This window comes from Pteropus medius, unplaced genomic scaffold, assembly GCF_902729225.1.
Source record: "Pteropus medius unplaced genomic scaffold, Ma_sr-lr_union100, whole genome shotgun sequence".
In the NCBI taxonomy this organism is placed as follows: Eukaryota; Metazoa; Chordata; class Mammalia; order Chiroptera; family Pteropodidae; genus Pteropus; species Pteropus medius.
In genome coordinates, this window is record NW_024351730.1 from 25,296,846 (window position 1) to 25,314,963 (window position 18,118).

General features: G+C 39.3%; 1 pseudogene; it reads left to right on the top strand.

The window, feature by feature from the left end:
* Positions 1-289: 289 nt before the first annotated feature.
* Positions 290-632, top strand: LOC120588204 (60S ribosomal protein L34-like; annotated as a pseudogene).
* Positions 633-18,118: the final 17,486 nt, after the last annotated feature.

Sequence of the window (18,118 nt, forward strand, 5' to 3'; positions counted from 1 at the left end):
ACACAAAATTAGTAAAAATAACTATAACCACAATAATTTGTTAATGGATACACAAAGAAAAAGGTGTAAAATGTGTCACTGAAAACAAAACATGGAGTGGGGGGAGGAGAGTAAAAATACAGAAATTTAGTATGCATTTAAACTTAAATACATCAGCTTAAAACAGACTGTTAAAAATATAAAATGTTTTATATAAGCCAAATGGTAACCATAAGTTAAAATGTATAGTAGATACACAAAAGATAATTTAAAAAGGCTCTTCCAGGAATGTTATCTGCAGGCATTCGAAATGGTCCAGCATTTGACATACTGTCAGAGGCTGTCCTACGATACGGCCTCTTACAAAACTAGATTGTCTCGAATTCCTTAATAGAATTGTTTGCCTTTATACCAAGAACATTAGGAAAGCACCAAAATCTGCATGTGGTGTGTGCCCGGGCTGACTTTGTGGAATTTGTGCTGTGAGACCTAAAGTTCTAATGAGGTTGTCTAAAACAAAAAAACATATCAGCATAGCCTATGGAGGATCCATGTGTGCTAAATGGGTTTGTGACAGTATCAAGTGCGCTTTCCTTATAGAGGAGCACAAAATCATGAAAGTGTTGAAGGCAGAAGCACAGTCAGAAAGCTAAATAAAAATATGAAGCGTTTGTGAGTAATAAAAACAATTAAGGCTTTAAAAAAAGGAATCTGAGCATACCACTATAGAAAATCATCAAGTTACAAAGAAAGAGACAGAAGAAGAAAAAAAGGCTTTAAAAGTAGCCAAAAAACAACAAAATGGCAAAAGTAAGTCCATGCATATTAATAATTGCTTTAAATGTAAATGGAGTGAAAATACACAAACACATGCAGGCTAAATAACATGCTACTAAACAATGAATGGGTTTTCAATGAGACCAAGGAATAAATCAAAAGATATCTAGAGACAAATGAAAATGAAAACACAAACACTCAAAATCTGTGGGACACAGTGAAAACAGTCCTAAGAGGGAAATTCATAGCAATTAGGCCTATCTCAAGAAACAAGAAAAAGCTCAAATAAACAATCTCACCTTACACGTAAAAGAACTAGAAAAAAAAAACAGCAAACAAAGCCCAAAGTGAATAGAAGGAAGAAAATAATAAAGATCAGAGCAAAAATAAACAAAATAGTCTAGACAAACAATACAAAAGAAATAATGAAACCAAGAGCTGGTTCTTTGAAAAGATAAACAAAATTGACAGACCCTTAGCCAGACTCATCAAGGAAAAAAGAGAAGACTCAAACAAATAGAATCAGAAATGAAGGAGGAGAGATAAATACAGACTCCACAGAAATACAAAGGATCATAAGAAAATATACAAGCAATTATATGCCAACAAATTGGACAATCTGGAAGAAATGGATGCATTCATAGAAACGTAGAATCTCTCAAGACTGAGTCAAGAAGAAACAGAAAATCTGAACTGACTGATTACCACCAATGAAATAGAATCAGTAATCAAAAACCTCCCATAAAACAAAAGTCCTGGACCAGATGGTTTCATAGGCGAATTTTACCAAACATTCAAAGAATTAACACCTATTCTTCTCAAACTATTCCAAAAAATTCAAGAAGAGGGAAGGCTCCCTAACTCCTTTTATGAGGCCACCATTACCTTGATTCCAAAACCAGACAAAGACATTGCAAAAGAAAACTACGGGCTGATATCTCTTATGAACACTGATGCAAAAATCCTCAACAAAATATTAGCAAACCGAATGCAGCAATACATTAAAAATATCATACACCACGATCAAGTTGGATTTATTCCTGGAACACAAGATTGATACAATATCCATAAATCAATTAATATGATACACCACATTAACAAATCGAAAGATAAAAACCATATGATCATATCAATAGATGCAGAAAAAGCATTCAACAAAATCCAGCATCTATTTATGATAAAAACTCTCAGCAAAGCGGGAATAGAGGGAACATACCTCAATATAATATATGACAAACTACAGCTAACATCATACTCAATGGGGAGAGGCTAAAAGCATTTTCCTTAAGATCAGGAACAAGACAAGGATGCCCACTTTCACCACTCCTCTTCAACATTGTATTGGGAGTTTTAGTCACAGCAATAAGACAAGAAAGAGAAATAAAAGGTATTCGAATTGGAAAGGAAGAAGTAAAACTCTCACTATTTGCCAATGACATGATACTAGATAAAGAGAACCCTAAAGATTCCACCTAAAAACTGTTAGAACTGATCAATGAATTCAGTAAAGTAGCAGGTTACAAAATAAATATTCAGAAGTCAGCGGTGTTTTTGTACACCAATGATGAACTTTCAGAAAGAGAAATTAAAAAAATAATCACATTTACAATTGCATTGAAAACTATAAAATACCTGGGAATCAAATTAACCGAGGAGATAAAAGACCTGTTCTCAGAAAATTATAAGTCATTGAAAAAAGAAATTGAAGAAGATACAAATAAATGGAAGCATATACCATGCTCATGGGTAGGAAGAATCAACAGCATTCAAATGGCCATACTACCCAAAGCAATTTACAGATTCAAGGTAATCCCTATCGAAATACCAATGGCATTTTTCAGAGAGCTAGAACAAATAAATCAGGGGTAGTTATATTTATATAACATGAACTGAAATTTATGAAAGACAAACTTTTAATTAAAGGACTAAATCTCTCACTTCCTAAATATCTCTAGAGACATCTCGATCCGGTCTTGAAAAAGGTAGTTACCATGTTGAACCATTTTTATAGGCCTAGTTAACTGGGGTTTGAACTTTCTTTTCCTTAAGATTGTGCCCACATGCAAGCCCTACAGGACCTCTTTCAGCTATTTCTAACTAGAGTAGTACAATCTGCTCATTTAAAAAAGGCAAGCTTTTTCTAAAAGCAGTACCAAACTTTCAGTATGTTATTCTTGGCTCAAGTTGTCCATACTTCCATTAGAAGGGAAAGAGGACATTGTGTGATTAAACCTACAAGGAACCCACAGGAAAAAAAGAGCTCTAGTTGTCTCACCCATGACTGGGTGATGATGAGGAAACCACTGTTCAGAGCCTTAAATTCTTCACCTGGAAAATGAAAAGACCTTCTAGGGTTTTTTTTGTGAAAGTCAGAGAACAATGTGAACTGTATAAACCATAGAACAGATTGTACAATGATGGTGAGTGGGACAGGTGTGGTCTACAGATGTGCTGGGTTTGTCCCACCCTAGATTTTTTTTTTTTTTAATCTAAAACTTTAACAGAAAATCTGGCATTCTTCCTTCTTTTGCAAAATCCCACATGGCAACATTCCAATGGCAGTGAATGACAGCTGCCCTCTTACATATGGTATGTTTCCTCCAGTTCAGTCCTGTCCCCCAAACCAAATGAGGGTACTTCAGAAAAAGAAAAATTACAGACCAATATCCCTGATGAAATTAGATGCAAAAATCAAGAAATTTTAGCAAATAAAATTCAATCATTCACCACAATCCAGTGGGATTTATTCCTGGGATGCAAGGATGGGTCAACATCCACAAATCGATCAATGTGATATGCCATATAAATGAAAAAAAAAATCTTATGCTCATCTAAGTAGATGCAGAAAAACCATTTGCCAAAATTTAACATTCATTTATAACAAAAACTGTCAACAAACTGGATATAGGGGAAGGTACTTCAACATAATAAAGTTTATGACAAGTCCACAGTTCATATCATCTAAATGTGCAACAATTAAATGGAAAAGTCCTGCAGTTAAGACAGGGGTGCCCAGATTTTGATATCACTTTACAAATGAGCCTCCCAAAACAGAATTATAACATGAAGGAGCAAGCACCACCCTGATGATCCTCCATGTCTCTGCTTTAGGCAGTTACTCTCTGTGTCAGCTGAATCAGAACCAAGATGGATTAGACATGCAAGATAGAGGGAGATGCCTACGGAGTGTAAAGGAGGAAGGAATGGAGGTGGGCAGGGAGAGAACTCAGACAATTATGCAGGTCTGACAACTGGGAAAAGAGAGAGGGAAGGAAGGGTTGTTTGGGAAAAACTTCAACCTGCATTGCAGTTTTGAGAAAGCTGTGACCAGACTGATGGGAGGCCTTGAGCCAAAGTTGCCTATGAGATGAAACCTGCATTCAGAATGACTGGGTGGCTTTAGAACTCCTGATGTGCTCAGTCATTGTTTGGGGGAGCCTCAGCCCCACTGCCCTCTGAGGGCAAAGGGCAATTAATTGCTGGATCCAAAGGGCAATTGCTGAGGTTTCCAGTCAGCTATGTTTCTTGCAGTTGGTTTCTTGGTGGAACATCTGAGTAGGGAACCTCCATGGCCATAATACTCTCCTTGCCTGGATACAACCCAGATGACTCACAACAGAGCTGGGGTTTGCTCTCTAGGCGAGTAAAGGAGTTTGGTAGAACCTAACAAATTATTTTCTTTTCTGCCTGAATTCTTAAATAATATAGACACAGGAGAAAAGTCAGCAGATGGTAGCCTTATCTATTGATAAACAAGATATTGAAGAATGTGACATATCTGCAGGTCAGTGGGTTTCTCAAAATAAAGCCCAGAAGTAGACATTTAGACAGTCAGTCAAGCAACACTGACCACTATAGGACTAAGTCACGGGTATCTCTGGAAAACTAATAGGTGACAGGAATTGAGGAGAACACATATTTCCTGTGAGCAGCCTCATACTCCACAAAAAGAGGAACAGGATGGGCTACACATGACTAGTTTGCCCTTTCGGGGTAGTGGTGGTGGGGGTGGGGAGGAAGGAATGGTGAAAAAAAAAGCCAAGTGCTTTAGCAACTGAGCTACCTCTACATGGAAGGAAAAATTAGGAATGAAGAAGGACCATTCTCCTCTTTCTTTCTGGTTCTAGTTTGAGTCCCTCCAAACAGCCAAGGACTTAAGTGCAAGAGGTTTATTTGTGGTCTTAGGAGCCAAAGTGAAGTGGGGAGAAGGTTAGAAAGAAGGTGTTGTAGACTTTTCTAGAAGCAGATTCTAAGCAGAGTTTTGGGTACAAGATGTTCCTTAGAAATCGACGTCTGAAAGAAGGGAAGAGGAAGTAGGATTGGGCAGTCACACTACAATGCAGGCCTGACAAAGCCTTGGTCACCCTGGCAGTGAGCTCTGAAGCAAATATTGCCCATCAGCATCATCCTGTATGGGACCAAAATGGCCTCACCTTTGTATCTTCATCTCAGCTAGTCATCACATATGGACTGCCCATAAAAGGTATGGCCTCCAGTGAGACCGCTCTGGGACTAAGGTAGACCTTAAAGGAGCTGACACCTGGAGTTGATAGTCACACTCTCTGGATCAGGATGGTGTATCTCCTTATCGACCACAGGAAGGAGCCAATATAGTTGAGTAGGATACTGCTGTGGGCAACTAAGGTTCAATTCCCTTGGAGAATCTCTGAGCATTTACTGAGAACATGCCTCAGGATTTTCCTCCCAAGGGATGCAGCATTGCTCCACTGATTTCCGATAATCATTAGTTGAGGGATATATCTAGCAGTATTCAGTCCCTGGCACTTCCAGGCAAGCATCTCTAGCACCTCTAGAGGAAACAGGCAGAAAAGCTCAGATAGATGTTTGAGGTAGGAGGCTGTCTACGGCAGCTGCAGACCAATTTGGAAGTGACTGGAGGCACATAGAATGGGATCAAAAGCATCTTCCATGCCCCTGAATGTGCCTAGCAATATCATCTGTTCTAAGGTAAAGTTAAGTAGCAATTCTGAGTTTCTGTTGCATTTTTGGGTTGTTGCCAGTGGGTATATTAGTCTGTGATTTGTCCAGTTCTAGCAAATATGAGCTCCAATATTCATTCTAGTAGCAGAGAATTAATATAATGTGAATGATGACTGATAGGGCTGTGAGACATTAATCCCATTGGGAGCAGAAGTTCGTGCAATTCAGATTGCATTTAGAACAATCTTTGACTTTCAGTAGGGATATAGAGTCTATTCTGTAAGAACAAATGTTTGGCTTTGGGAGGTGTTTGAGCCTCTTCCTAGTCACCCAGTAGTTCAATATCGAGCATTCTGAACCACACGCAGTGGAAACATCTTCAAAGAGGCTGGACTTGAAGTGCCCTAGTTCACCGGGGGTTGTCCTGCTGGAGCCTAACCTTCTCATGTCTGGTGTGACCTACAGAAGTGAACATCAGACATGTGAATGACTATAGATTTCTAGAAGCTGAGCTTCTGGTATGGTCGAGCATCCCTAAGTGTAAGCCCCTAGAATTGCTACCCTAGTTTAATATGTCTTTAGTGATTGCTGGCCTACAGCGGATGCAGAGGACTGTTGTTTTCCCCAGTGTTTAAACAGGAGCTATTTCTCTCTTGGATGAAATCAGAACACCATGGGTCCAGTGGAAAGGAAGTCTTCAAGAGCTGACTGGGGGAGGCAGACTGCTTGAAGTACGTCTGTGTTTTGTTTAGAAAGCAATGGCTTCTGGACCATTTTCCGATGTTCCTCTGCCCTGCAGGGTTAATAATGCACGAGCCATCTGTTCTCTTCCTCAGCCTATGCTCTCCAGGAAGCTGACTGTTCCTCTTCCTGCATGAAGAGAGCATAGCTCAATTTGGAATTACTTTTCGCTTTTTAGAATATGTACTTTCAGTAGTTCATGTGGTATAACTTGGTTAAGAGTTATAAGATACTTACAGTTTGCAACTGACAATTTCTGTCCTTAAGAAACTATATTTATATAACAAAATGAACCTGGGGAAAGCAGCAGTGTCTTATCATCATACCAAGAAAATGCTTATGACAGAAATTAAAATATTAATAAATGAAACCTGAACCTATTTACTTCTCTGACTTGTGAAGGGAATTCCGTCAGTGTCCCTTGACCTCTCACATGCCACCCACCTCAACCTGTTGAAAGTACTTGGATTCTGGATTTCATTAGGCAAATAGGTTCAAGAATAAAGAAGAAATATTTAATCTGAAATTTGAAGCATGTCCCATCCCATCCTCTCCATTTCAGTAAATGGCACAATCATCTTCCGTTGGCTCTTATAACCAATCCATCAGCAAGTCCTATAGAATTTAAAATATCTGGAATCAACCCAGTCCTTCCTCTCCACTGTCACTTTCTCACGATGAGCACCCTCATCGCTCAATAACTGGCCTGCCTGCATCTGTTATTGTTCCTTTCAGATAATTCTCTTCAAGGCATTCGGCATCATCTTTTTTAGAGTCTTAAATTTATTATGCTATTATTTATGCTATCCTTCTATTTAAAACATGTCTTGACTTCCTATTGCCCTTAAAATTAAATCTAAGCTTTTTAGGTACTACAAGCTCCCACAGTATCCAGCTCTTACCTCCTTCTCCACATCCCCTCATTCCATTTTCCGTCCCTCACTGAATTCTAGACAAAGTGAACTCTGTCTTAGATTGGGTTCTTTTGAAAGCAGACTTCAAGATGGGATTTATATGCTCTAGTTTCAAAGGAGATACTAGGAAGCAAAGTGAAGAGAGGGGAGATTATATAAGGGAGTAAAATAAACAAAAAAGTGCTTTACCAAGTGGGTTACTACTGTGAGGAAGTAGGTCTTGTACCTTTGAAGACCCTCAAACAACCGTGTGGACACACTTTGCACATCTATCAAGCGGAAAGGAAACGGGTATTTATCCACCCACTCCCATTTCACATTGATTGAGGGAAGGTTGACTCCCTGGTAGTTTTGGCCTTCTTTGTATTACAGCTAGCTAACTTTGCTCCCATGGCAATAGAATGAAGGGTCAGAGCTGCAGTGTTTTCTCTTGCTCTGGATTCTTTTATGGAACATAACTTTCCTTATCACCTAATGAATGAGTCAGAGTAGCATTCCCAAGTGTGGCTTCTTGGGAATCCAAATGGGTCTACCAAGTGCTAAGCATCTTTCATGGTGGAGGAGAGGATATCTCAGCATGCCTCAGACCACCAGGCCCCTTACAACTTCACCAGTGTGATACCTCATCCCTTGCAGAGTTTCCTTTCGCTATTTAGTGTGCTTGTGTGTCAGGCTATTTTGAGTACTTACCAATTCCTGCTTTGCAAGTCTAATTAACATGATGTCATCAGTTTAGTGGGCCAGTATGATGTTCTAGGGAATGACCAGACAATCAAGTCCATTCAAACTATATTGTGATAGGAATCAAGGGAGAAGACCACAAATTTATAATTCTGTCCATTCCAAGTGAGTTCAAACCACTCTGATCTTTTCTCCTGCTAGAAATTAAAAAGCATGCAACAGCCCATGACCAATAGCCATATGCCAGTGCCATACACCTACTAGAACAGATGATCTTTTCTAGCAAAGATACCACATCTGACACAATATCCTGGTTAGGTTCGTATTAGTTCACCATCATTTATTATAATAAGTCCATACCAGCATACCTACTTCTCTAAGATTTTTGGCCCCCTCATCAATACTGTGCCAAAGTAGTCCAGCATCCCTCCTCTATTTGTCCATCACTAATTTCAAGCTTCCACAAGCCATCTAAGCAGTGAATTAGAATTTATATTTCAGGCAAGGATTTGTGGAACTGATTCAGGGTCATTGGAGACTGTCATTGGAGACACATTCCCATCAACAAACTTTTCCTTATCCAGTCTTAGATTTCATTCCTTCTCCCCCTTCCCTGGGGGCCCTATTCCAGTACCCTTCAGATTCCTTTGTAGGCATTTTCTCCCCACTCATGCCAGTACATATTAACCAGGTTTTGAAACTGTTTTGTTAAATAACTTCTTTTCCTTTTAGAATATAGGTGGTACTTCCTTAAGTGGGCCATGGTGGCTCTTGATCCTCATTATTGATCTAGAAGACATACAGAGATGGGGTATAAAAAAATTTAGAAGGGCAAACATAATCTTGCAAGGCATCTGCCTCAGGTTAGACCTTTCATATTTTCAGGTAGTGGGAGGCTGTTAGGCTCTAGCAAGGGGCCATTGGGGTATTTCTATCATCCCCAGGGGTTCGGGAGAATGTGGGCATTTAAAGTTCTTATTCCTTTCACATAGGGCCAGACTTCAGCATAGGGGAATTGCTGGGACTGTAAGTTAGTCTTATTTTTAATCCTGCTTTCTATAATCAGATATTGGGCCTGATTTTCAGCCCAGTCTACCTTCAAGCTGCAGGAAATTATCTCTTTAAATATTGCTGGAGACTCTCTCCAGCTTGCATTTTGTGACTGAGCTCGTAGTAAGCTGACCTGAACCTGTCATTTCCTTCCTAGAGAGCATCAGTAGCACTTAATAAAGAGCTTTGTGGTCCCTAAACTTATCATTATCCTTATATCTCTATAAATTGCATAAGCCAGTGCATCCTCTTCTACCTGTATCTCAGCCCAACTCACCACAGATGAGAGTCTTAGTAATTGTGATGCTATAGCACATCTATCCCACTTACCGTAACAAGCAATGAGGTTAGAAATCATAGGAAAATTATCTGAGTCTGCTGTACTTTCTTTTTAATTTTGCAGATTTAGAAACTGAGGCACAAAGTAGCTAAAGTGGTCCTCCAGCTAGTTAATGGCAGAGCTTAGGCCCAAATAAGTTCCTGACTTACCAGCTGGTGTTTCTGGTAGTCCTCATGTAATAGAAACCTTCCATTTTAGCTAAACATCATTTATTTAAGCTGTATAGTGGTGTTCTTGATGTTCCACTCAGATCCCTTTCACCAGCTGGAGCACCCACCCCCAGTGCTCTGAATGTTGGCCAATAATAGCTCACACCCCTTCTTTTTCCAGAGAAAAGTCTCTGGGAAAAGAGAAACCTGTGGGGGGCTGTGCCACACACCCTCCCCCACTCACCTCCTCACCTGGGCCAGACCTTGGGCAATGACTAGCTTCAGGTGTAAGAGGCTAGCCCTCTTGCTTTGAGGTGAAACTAGTTTTATGGTACAATTTATGCCTCAGAATCCCAGTGGGATAAGACAGAAGTGAGACTCCAATGAGATCACATTCTTGTTTAGCATTTTATCCGCTCTACCTTATTTCCCTCATTTTCTTTTTTTCCTAAGAGCACTTGACCAATTAATCACTTAAGAATTCCCATCTTAGGTCTGCTTTTAGGGAATCCAAATTAAAACAGTTGGTAGAGGAAACAAACTCTAAGGATGGGATTTTAGAATTGGATTGCTCATGAGCTGTATGGCAATGAGTATGTGAAGTAGTGACAGTCCCTGGCATGCTGGGAACTGTGCGATTGCTAAAACTAACTGGAATGAGGTACAGGTAGAGGAGAAAGCTCTAGCTGGTGCAATGCCTTCAGCATTTGAGAAGTATGGTGGAGAGAGCAACAAATACCTATTCCACAATTTTTATAGTTTCTAAGTGCCATTGTCTTATTAAAGAGAGAAAATGACAGACTCAGATATATTAATCAATGATTTAGAGCAGGGTTCAAGAGTCAGATGGGCTTCTTGACAAGACCCATATCTTCTGCAGCTGAAGAGAAGACACAGATGAACAGGATCAGGGCTAGGGTGAGGTAAATGAGATGCCTAGGGAACAAAATTTTAGGAGGCACTTAACCTCAGGTTTGTACTAATGCAAGGTCTGCACTTGTATGACCTTGAGGATGAGCACCTCCTTAAATTTTGTAACCTAGGTGTTTCACTTGCCTCACCCTATTCTCAAATCTACAGCAGAAGAGCAGGCACAGGTGTTAATTCTAACAGAACAAGACTTTAGAGAAGGCTGGATTCCCAGACTGGTCAAGAATCCTAGACCAAAGTTCTGGCTCTAATAAGGAAGGAATAAGACCTTGAGATCTGAAATGGGAATATCTGGGGAGATGGACTGAGAAACTTGACTCTTCTGGTCCCACTGAACCTGAAGAAGTAGTTCACATTTCTTGTTGGAATGAGCTCACCCCCTTCCTTGAAGACTATGCAGAAGCCTCAAATGAGATACATGCCTGATAAACACTTGCCCTCCTCAGCATATGCCCCCACCTAATCTCTTGTCCACCAGAACTATAATAAGGGTTAAATCTCAGGGTCAAATCTAATAAGGGCTTGTTAAGGTGAATGACATGTCAAAGGAGATGCAGGACGTGGCTAACATGCAGGCAGAAACCAGGAGAGCGTACCTGAGAATGGATTCTGAGGACTTGGTCTCACTGAAGGAGGAATATAAATCTGGATACAGGGAGCTTGTCAAAATGAGGGCACTCTCCCTTGACACAAGACTTGATGCCCTGGACAGACCCTGAATGACAGTGTTTAGATGGCTTTTGGAAACTAAGAAAAAATGATGGCCCACATAGAATGAAATAGAGAGGCCAGCACTGCCTGCATAGACTATTGGGGAAGGGATCATGCTAAAAGAGATCTATTGCATAAGACTTGACCATAATCTACTCTATGAGAGTTAATACTGTTCCTCAGCAGGGTCTACAGGACACTTGTTTAATGAGATGATAATGAATGCCCTGGTATGAAGGAACCTGCATTGATGAAAAGCTATCTTCTGTGAGCTGGGACTGACAGTAAGAGATGCTGTTATGGAACTGGGCTCACTGGAAGCAATGGAGATGATAGGATACCAGAAGAGCAGAGGCCAAGTGGCCACACTTAATCCTCTGAGCAAAGTGAGCATTATGATCATAACAGACAAAGAGGCTGAATGACCACCAGGAAGGCCTGACCCACCATCATATATGGAGATGGCATACAAAAAGGCATTCCTAGAACAGTCCACAAGGATACTACTTAATAAACATAATAAAAAGCAATCAAGAAAACACGAACAAAAGTTTGATGCCAAGAAAAAGGAATCCTCGTACATTGCTAGTGGTACAGCCACTATGGAAAACAGTATGGAGGTTTTCTCAGAAAACTAAGAATTGATCTACCATCTGATCCAGCAATCTCTCTACTGGGTATTTACCCCAAAGACTTGAAAACCCATATGCAAAAAGACATTTGCACACCGATGTTCAGAGCAGCATCATTCATGGTGTCCAGGACATGGAAGAGACCGAAGTGTTCTATGACAGATGATTGGATAAAGAAGCTGTGGTACATATATACAATGGAATATTACTCAGCCATAAGAAGAGATGAAATACTGCCATTCGCGACAACATGGATGGACCTCGAGATTATCATGCTGAGCATAATAAGCCAGACAGAAAAAGTTGAAAATCATATGATATCATTTATATGTGGGATATAAACCTAAAAACAACAAATGAGCAGGACAAACAAACAAAGATTCATGGACATGGACAATAGACTAGTGGTTACTAGAGGGTGAGGGTAGAGGGGAGGGGGAAGGTAAGTGGGGGAAGGAGGGTTAAATATGTGGTGACAGAAAGAAATCTAACTATGAGAGGTGAACACACAGTGTAAATGTATATCTGCCTTACTGTTAAAAAGTATAGCTGAAACTTATTGGATTTCGTTAACAGATGTCACCAGAAAAAATAAATTAATTAAAAAAAAAAGTTTGATGTCAGCTGCTCCAGTGGAAAATCATGATCTCTTGCTAACCTTTTTATAATTTAATATTCTGGGGTCTTTTATACCCTGGTTAACTTAGGAGTTGGGTTTGTTACTTCAAATGATATTATTTTTTTTTTCTTCCAGTGGTTTCTGCTCTTATATCAGGGCTGTACATTTGCTCCCAGGTGAGACCTTTCATGTTCAATTTCTCTTCACAGATTTTCCTACTCTGTTAAACTAATTCTAATTTCTCAATAGACTGGAAGCACGTTTACTTTTTTGCTGTTATACATAAGACTTTGGGCATGTGGACAATATCCAGAGTAGATGGTATGGGGTAGGAAGTAGGTTATGTTATATTAATGTAATTTTGAATATTTAGATAGTGATTCAAGCAAGATTTCTTTTAGAAGCATTAGGTCTGACTCATTGCATCTCCTTTTTGGTTTTTAACTTTTTTTTTTTTTTTTTTAAATGAGGATGTATACCCTTAATTGGCAAAGAGGTTGCAATGGTTGAAGCAGAGGAAGTTCAACTGTACAACTAGCAATTAACAGAACATCTGAGCATGCCTGTACAATCTAAAATTTAGGGTCATTCCCTATATTTTTCTTACCAGAAAGTGAATTAGGCTTCCTGCTAATGGGTACCTCCAAGAGTCCCATTCTGGCTGGCAGACAGAAGGCATCCAGGACCTGATTCAGCACATATGTAGTCAGGATGTTGAACCAAATTGAGTCTCCTTTTGAAATAGGGGCCAGAGGGGACTTCCAAATGCCTTGAGGTTGTTCAGTGTCCTCAGCTAATTATACTGTCCTCCCAAATATGTAAAAGAGGAACTAGGTTTATGCAAAAAGAGTGGGATTCCCCTTTTGGCTCATGGTAGATTTTTAAGCCTTTGTTCTAAACATAATATTCTTTTCTCCAATTCTCCTCCTGCTTTAATTCATTCTGACTCTTTCCTCTTTTAAAATAAACAAGACAAGATTATACTTATGGTCTCATCTCTGGCTGGTGATTAGGTCACCCACCAAATATCTTGATGTGTACAATATGTACCGCTCATGTCCCCACTGCTTGGGGTGTTAGAAAGCTGTTAAGATGTGAGGAGGGGTAAAAGCATCCTCAGGAGTCTTGCCAAAAGAGATCCATGGCCCCACAGTACCTGCTTGAGATAAATACCCTCAGAGAGGATCATATTTCTGGAAAGTAGACTAGTCAGAGAATCACAGAATGTTCTGATGTACTGGATAGTTCAAGGTTTATCTGCCCCAAATTTTAAGTGAGGATCCTAAGATTCTTAACTATAAATATAAAATGAAAACTTAAGAGATGTGGGTGGCTTGATCCTGAGAAGGCTTGAGAGGCTTGACTGAAGAAACCCAACTAGCTCCTGGCAGAGCTGAAACTAGAAAGCAGGTTTTCCTATGCAAGCTTCTTTTCTGCAGACTGAAAGTTTGTTTGGATGTTCCTGATGTGGCCCTGCCAAACTTTAGATAAAACAGATGTATGCCCAAACAAAAAAAATCCCCAAGCACTATTCCTAGGACATTGCCCCCACCCACAGGCTTCCGAGCACAACGAATCCAGGAACGTTGAGTAAGGACTTTTCTACTCCTCCCCTCCAGCCCTCTCCACCTGCACAGGTTCAGTCTTTGGAACAGAATTCTCTGTACCCAAATCAACAGGCTATTCTGTGAGGTCTTTATACTTTTGACCAAGTGGGTCCCATCTTTACTATTCAAGTTTGCAAGCTTTTCTACCTGATTTTGTGCCTTCAAAAATCCTGCAGAGGCCTGCTTGATAATTAAGAAATATACTTCTTATAAAGGAAATTTTTATTGCTGATACCTGCCCTATACTTTCGGTACTCACCATCCATTACCACCCACCCTCAAGGTATTCAGTTGCTATAGGAGTGACTATTAGCTAAATTGAGTCTACCTCTTTCATCCATATTTGCATGGAGTACAGCTGGTCCTCATCTGCTATTTTGCCAGTTCAACTGATAGATCCTCACAACCATGTGAAGTCATAAAGATCTTAGTCTTTCTGTCATTACCTTCCTTATTTACTAGAAAATGAATAAGTGCTTACTCAAGGTAACTCAAGGTATGCAGATAGAATTCCAAGTCTGGTTTATTCATGTCAAATCCAGGGTTCTTTCTGCTATTTCATGCTATCTTACCAGATCTAGATGACTTCTTCTAAGGTATCTAATTATTTTTAAATGTAAAGATAAAGATATTTTCTCCTATGGTATTTGGATACCTTGAAAATTATGGATTCAGCTGTTGACTACTTCCATTTTCTACCTTTAGCATATTTTGTGACTCTTAAGGTGTGATCCACACATTCTTTTCCTGAAGTAGCAGAACTGCTCAGTTAGAGATCTTTGTGGGTGAAAGAATAAGCATCATCTCTGCTCTTGATGTTTGTGTGATTCTTCTCTTCCAACCGGTCCCCCATCTCTCTTACCCAAACACCTCTTTACATAATATAGATAACAAACCCTTGGGAGCTGGGCTTACCTTTCCATGTCCTGCTTCTCCTTCCAGGTCACTCACTAGTACAACTAAATGAAATGTGAAATCCAATGTGAGGATAGGATAGACTCAAATCCCTCTGCTGACCTCAGTGATCACCAGAGACTCCTGGAGACCAGAGCTTTACCAAGTCATACCACACCAAGTATCTCTGATCTCAGTGCTATAATGGGTACCTGGAATGTCTACACAACACATAATAATCCCTGTTTCTTTTGAAATTATCCCTTCTTCTCACTTTAGGGATAAGCTCCTGGAAGCCATGCTTATAGTACATATTTGTGTCTCCCCAGTATTAGTTGAGGTTGGGTAGACCCTGTCTGACCCAAAGAGGATCAATCAGATTCTAAGAACATGGAATTAAGTCAGCATGTTAGTGGGTAGCTGGAAATATAACATGTAAACTTAAAAAGCGTGGGGTTGCTGTATTCCATCAATAGACTAGGACAGCAAAGAAAAATTATCTGAATATGTAGAAACAGAGATGGGACAGTTCTGGCAGTTTACCAGGCTTAGATTCTTGTCACTTTCAGAGGCCCATCTGACTTCTTAACCTTAGAGTCAATTTAACATCTCTCTAAAAAAAAATTAGTTAAATTTGGTTTACTTGACACTAGAGTGTCATAACTTATAGAACTGCTTAAATTTAACCATAAGTTTCCTCTTTATCTTGATTTCTCATTTTCTTGAATTCCTGCCAGGACTTAGAGGAGGAGAAACCTTGCAGAAATTGATTTTTGCTCATGTGCTTATCCTAGTTTCCTTCCTGCCTGATTCTCTCCCCACCTTCTAAGCCACATTTTCTTTTGATATCGTTCTTTCGAATACTTCCACTGCCAACTGTAACTTCTATTTTCCCTATAAATAAACTTTCCTATATACTTGACTGCAAAATAGACTACCTCTATACTATCTTCCTCTAACTGGGACCTGGAGATGTCAATTTCTTGGACTCTGTTGAAAGGAATCTGCCTGTTCTCCCAGAAGACCTTAAAATTTTGCGTGGAACTCTGTCCACAGACAGGTCATGGGTCTTCAACCATTCTTATAACCTTCCTCAGGAACTCGTTATACCAATCAATATTGCTATCATCTTATGAAACCTCCACCAAATCCCCAAATGCACACAGATTTATTGAGGATTTGGGAACCTAGAAATGGTCTTACTCTCTGACTTCCATTATCTTAAGCATATTTATCATCCATGTCACTGTCCCATCCTCTATTCTAGTCTGTTTTTTGACCATTTATGCCCATAGCTTTCATTGAACAAATACAGAGACCACTTTGTGGCAGTCACTGTTTGTTGCCCACCTGGTACACACTCTCCTCCCTATTGTTTCTTTTCTCGATTGAGGCTGAATATATCAGATACTCAGTTACCCAGCCTCCCTGGCAACTAGTTATATGGGTGGTTAGTTGACCCAGTTATGACCAAGGAGACATAGGAAATTTTTGGAAAATGTTTCCTTGATTGACAGAAGGAGAGAGGCCAGTGAAGAGACCCTGAATTTCCCTTTCTGCTTTTGGACTTTGTCATGTGAGGATATGATGCTTGGAACTACTGCAGTCATATTGCAGCTTTGATGGCTCTAACTGATACCTGAGGATGGTAGAAAAGACATATAGAAAACACTATATTTCTCAATGTCACTGTTGAGCTTCCAAACAAACCAGCTACTTCTGGATTTCTTGTTACTTGAGAAAATTACATTCCAAATTTTTTCCCACTTAAACATCCCACTGATACTTGTAATTGAAAGCAACTTGACATATATTTATACTATTAGTACATCAAGAAGCTTATTGGGAAATAAAAGAAAAATATGAATGCTAGATTATATTTGTTGGACTAGTGGTAAACTAGACTGTTAAGTTCTAACATAATGAGGTCGATGTCTGTTTTGTTTGTTGTATACCTAAAGCCTACTGTTGCACCTAGAATATAGTAGATGCTCTATAAAACTGAAAGAGTGGCAGGAAATGAAAACTAAACTCCTGTGTGCCTCTGTGTGTGTGTGTGTGTGAGTGAGCATGCAAGAACTTTAGAAGGATCATTGACATTATGACATTTTGAGTGGCAAGAGGTATAGGAATGTGTTAAAACAGGAAGAATCAGTGTTCTAGATTAGACTTCTGTGTTTTTTTGTTTTGTTTTGTGTTTTAAGGAAGGCATGAGTATGAATGGGTGGGGAAGAGGTGTGGGGAAGGGAGAGTGAGAGAAACCAATTTTTATTGAATCAAGCTCTGGTTTTCTAGATGTGATTCAGTTTTCCAAATTGGTAATCAGGCAGTGTCATAAACTCATTTTACAAGTTTCTGTGTTTTAAATATTAGTATTTCCAGCCTAAGACTTTGAATTAAATGCAAGTACATTTTAGTGTCAATTTTTATAAAACATCAAGCTAAATCAAATTAATACTGTGTTTCTTGGAGTCCCACATCTTATGCCAATGATTTCAGCATTTGGTACACTTTCTGATATAATAGTACTTTTAGTGTTATTTGACTTCACTTATACTAATATGTTAGATAACACTTTCAAAAAGGAAAAAAAATAAGAATTATACATTATTCATATAAAACAATGAAGCACCACTCTTTTTACCTAATCTTAGGAAGAAAAAATTTCTTATGGGGCAGATATCTAAGTTTAAAAATTATGTCATATCCATAAAGGGAGCTGGAGTCTCAAATTCTGAGTAATAGTTCTCTTCATTATTCTCCCTAAACACCAAATTTCTGACTATAGGTGTAAAACATATGCTCTTTCACCTCAGTGTGCTATGCAGCTCAAGTGTGGCATATTTATGTTGGCAGCCCTTTAAAAAGAAAAAAATAGCAGCAAGAACACTGAAGTCCTATTGTGGAGAGGGTTGAAACAGTAAGCTCTCAAAGTAATAGTTTTCCTAATTTTATTAGCAAGAAGATATACAGGCATAGTAATGCACGATAACTCAACATATCTACCTTTTTACCAGCTATTTACAAATCGCAAGCACTATAAAACAGTAGTTACCTCGAGTAGGCTAAGAGGCTAAAATATGGGGACCAGAAGTCTCTGCTACAGAACTTTCTTTGTTCCAGGTATTATTCCAGGCCCTGGAGATATATATT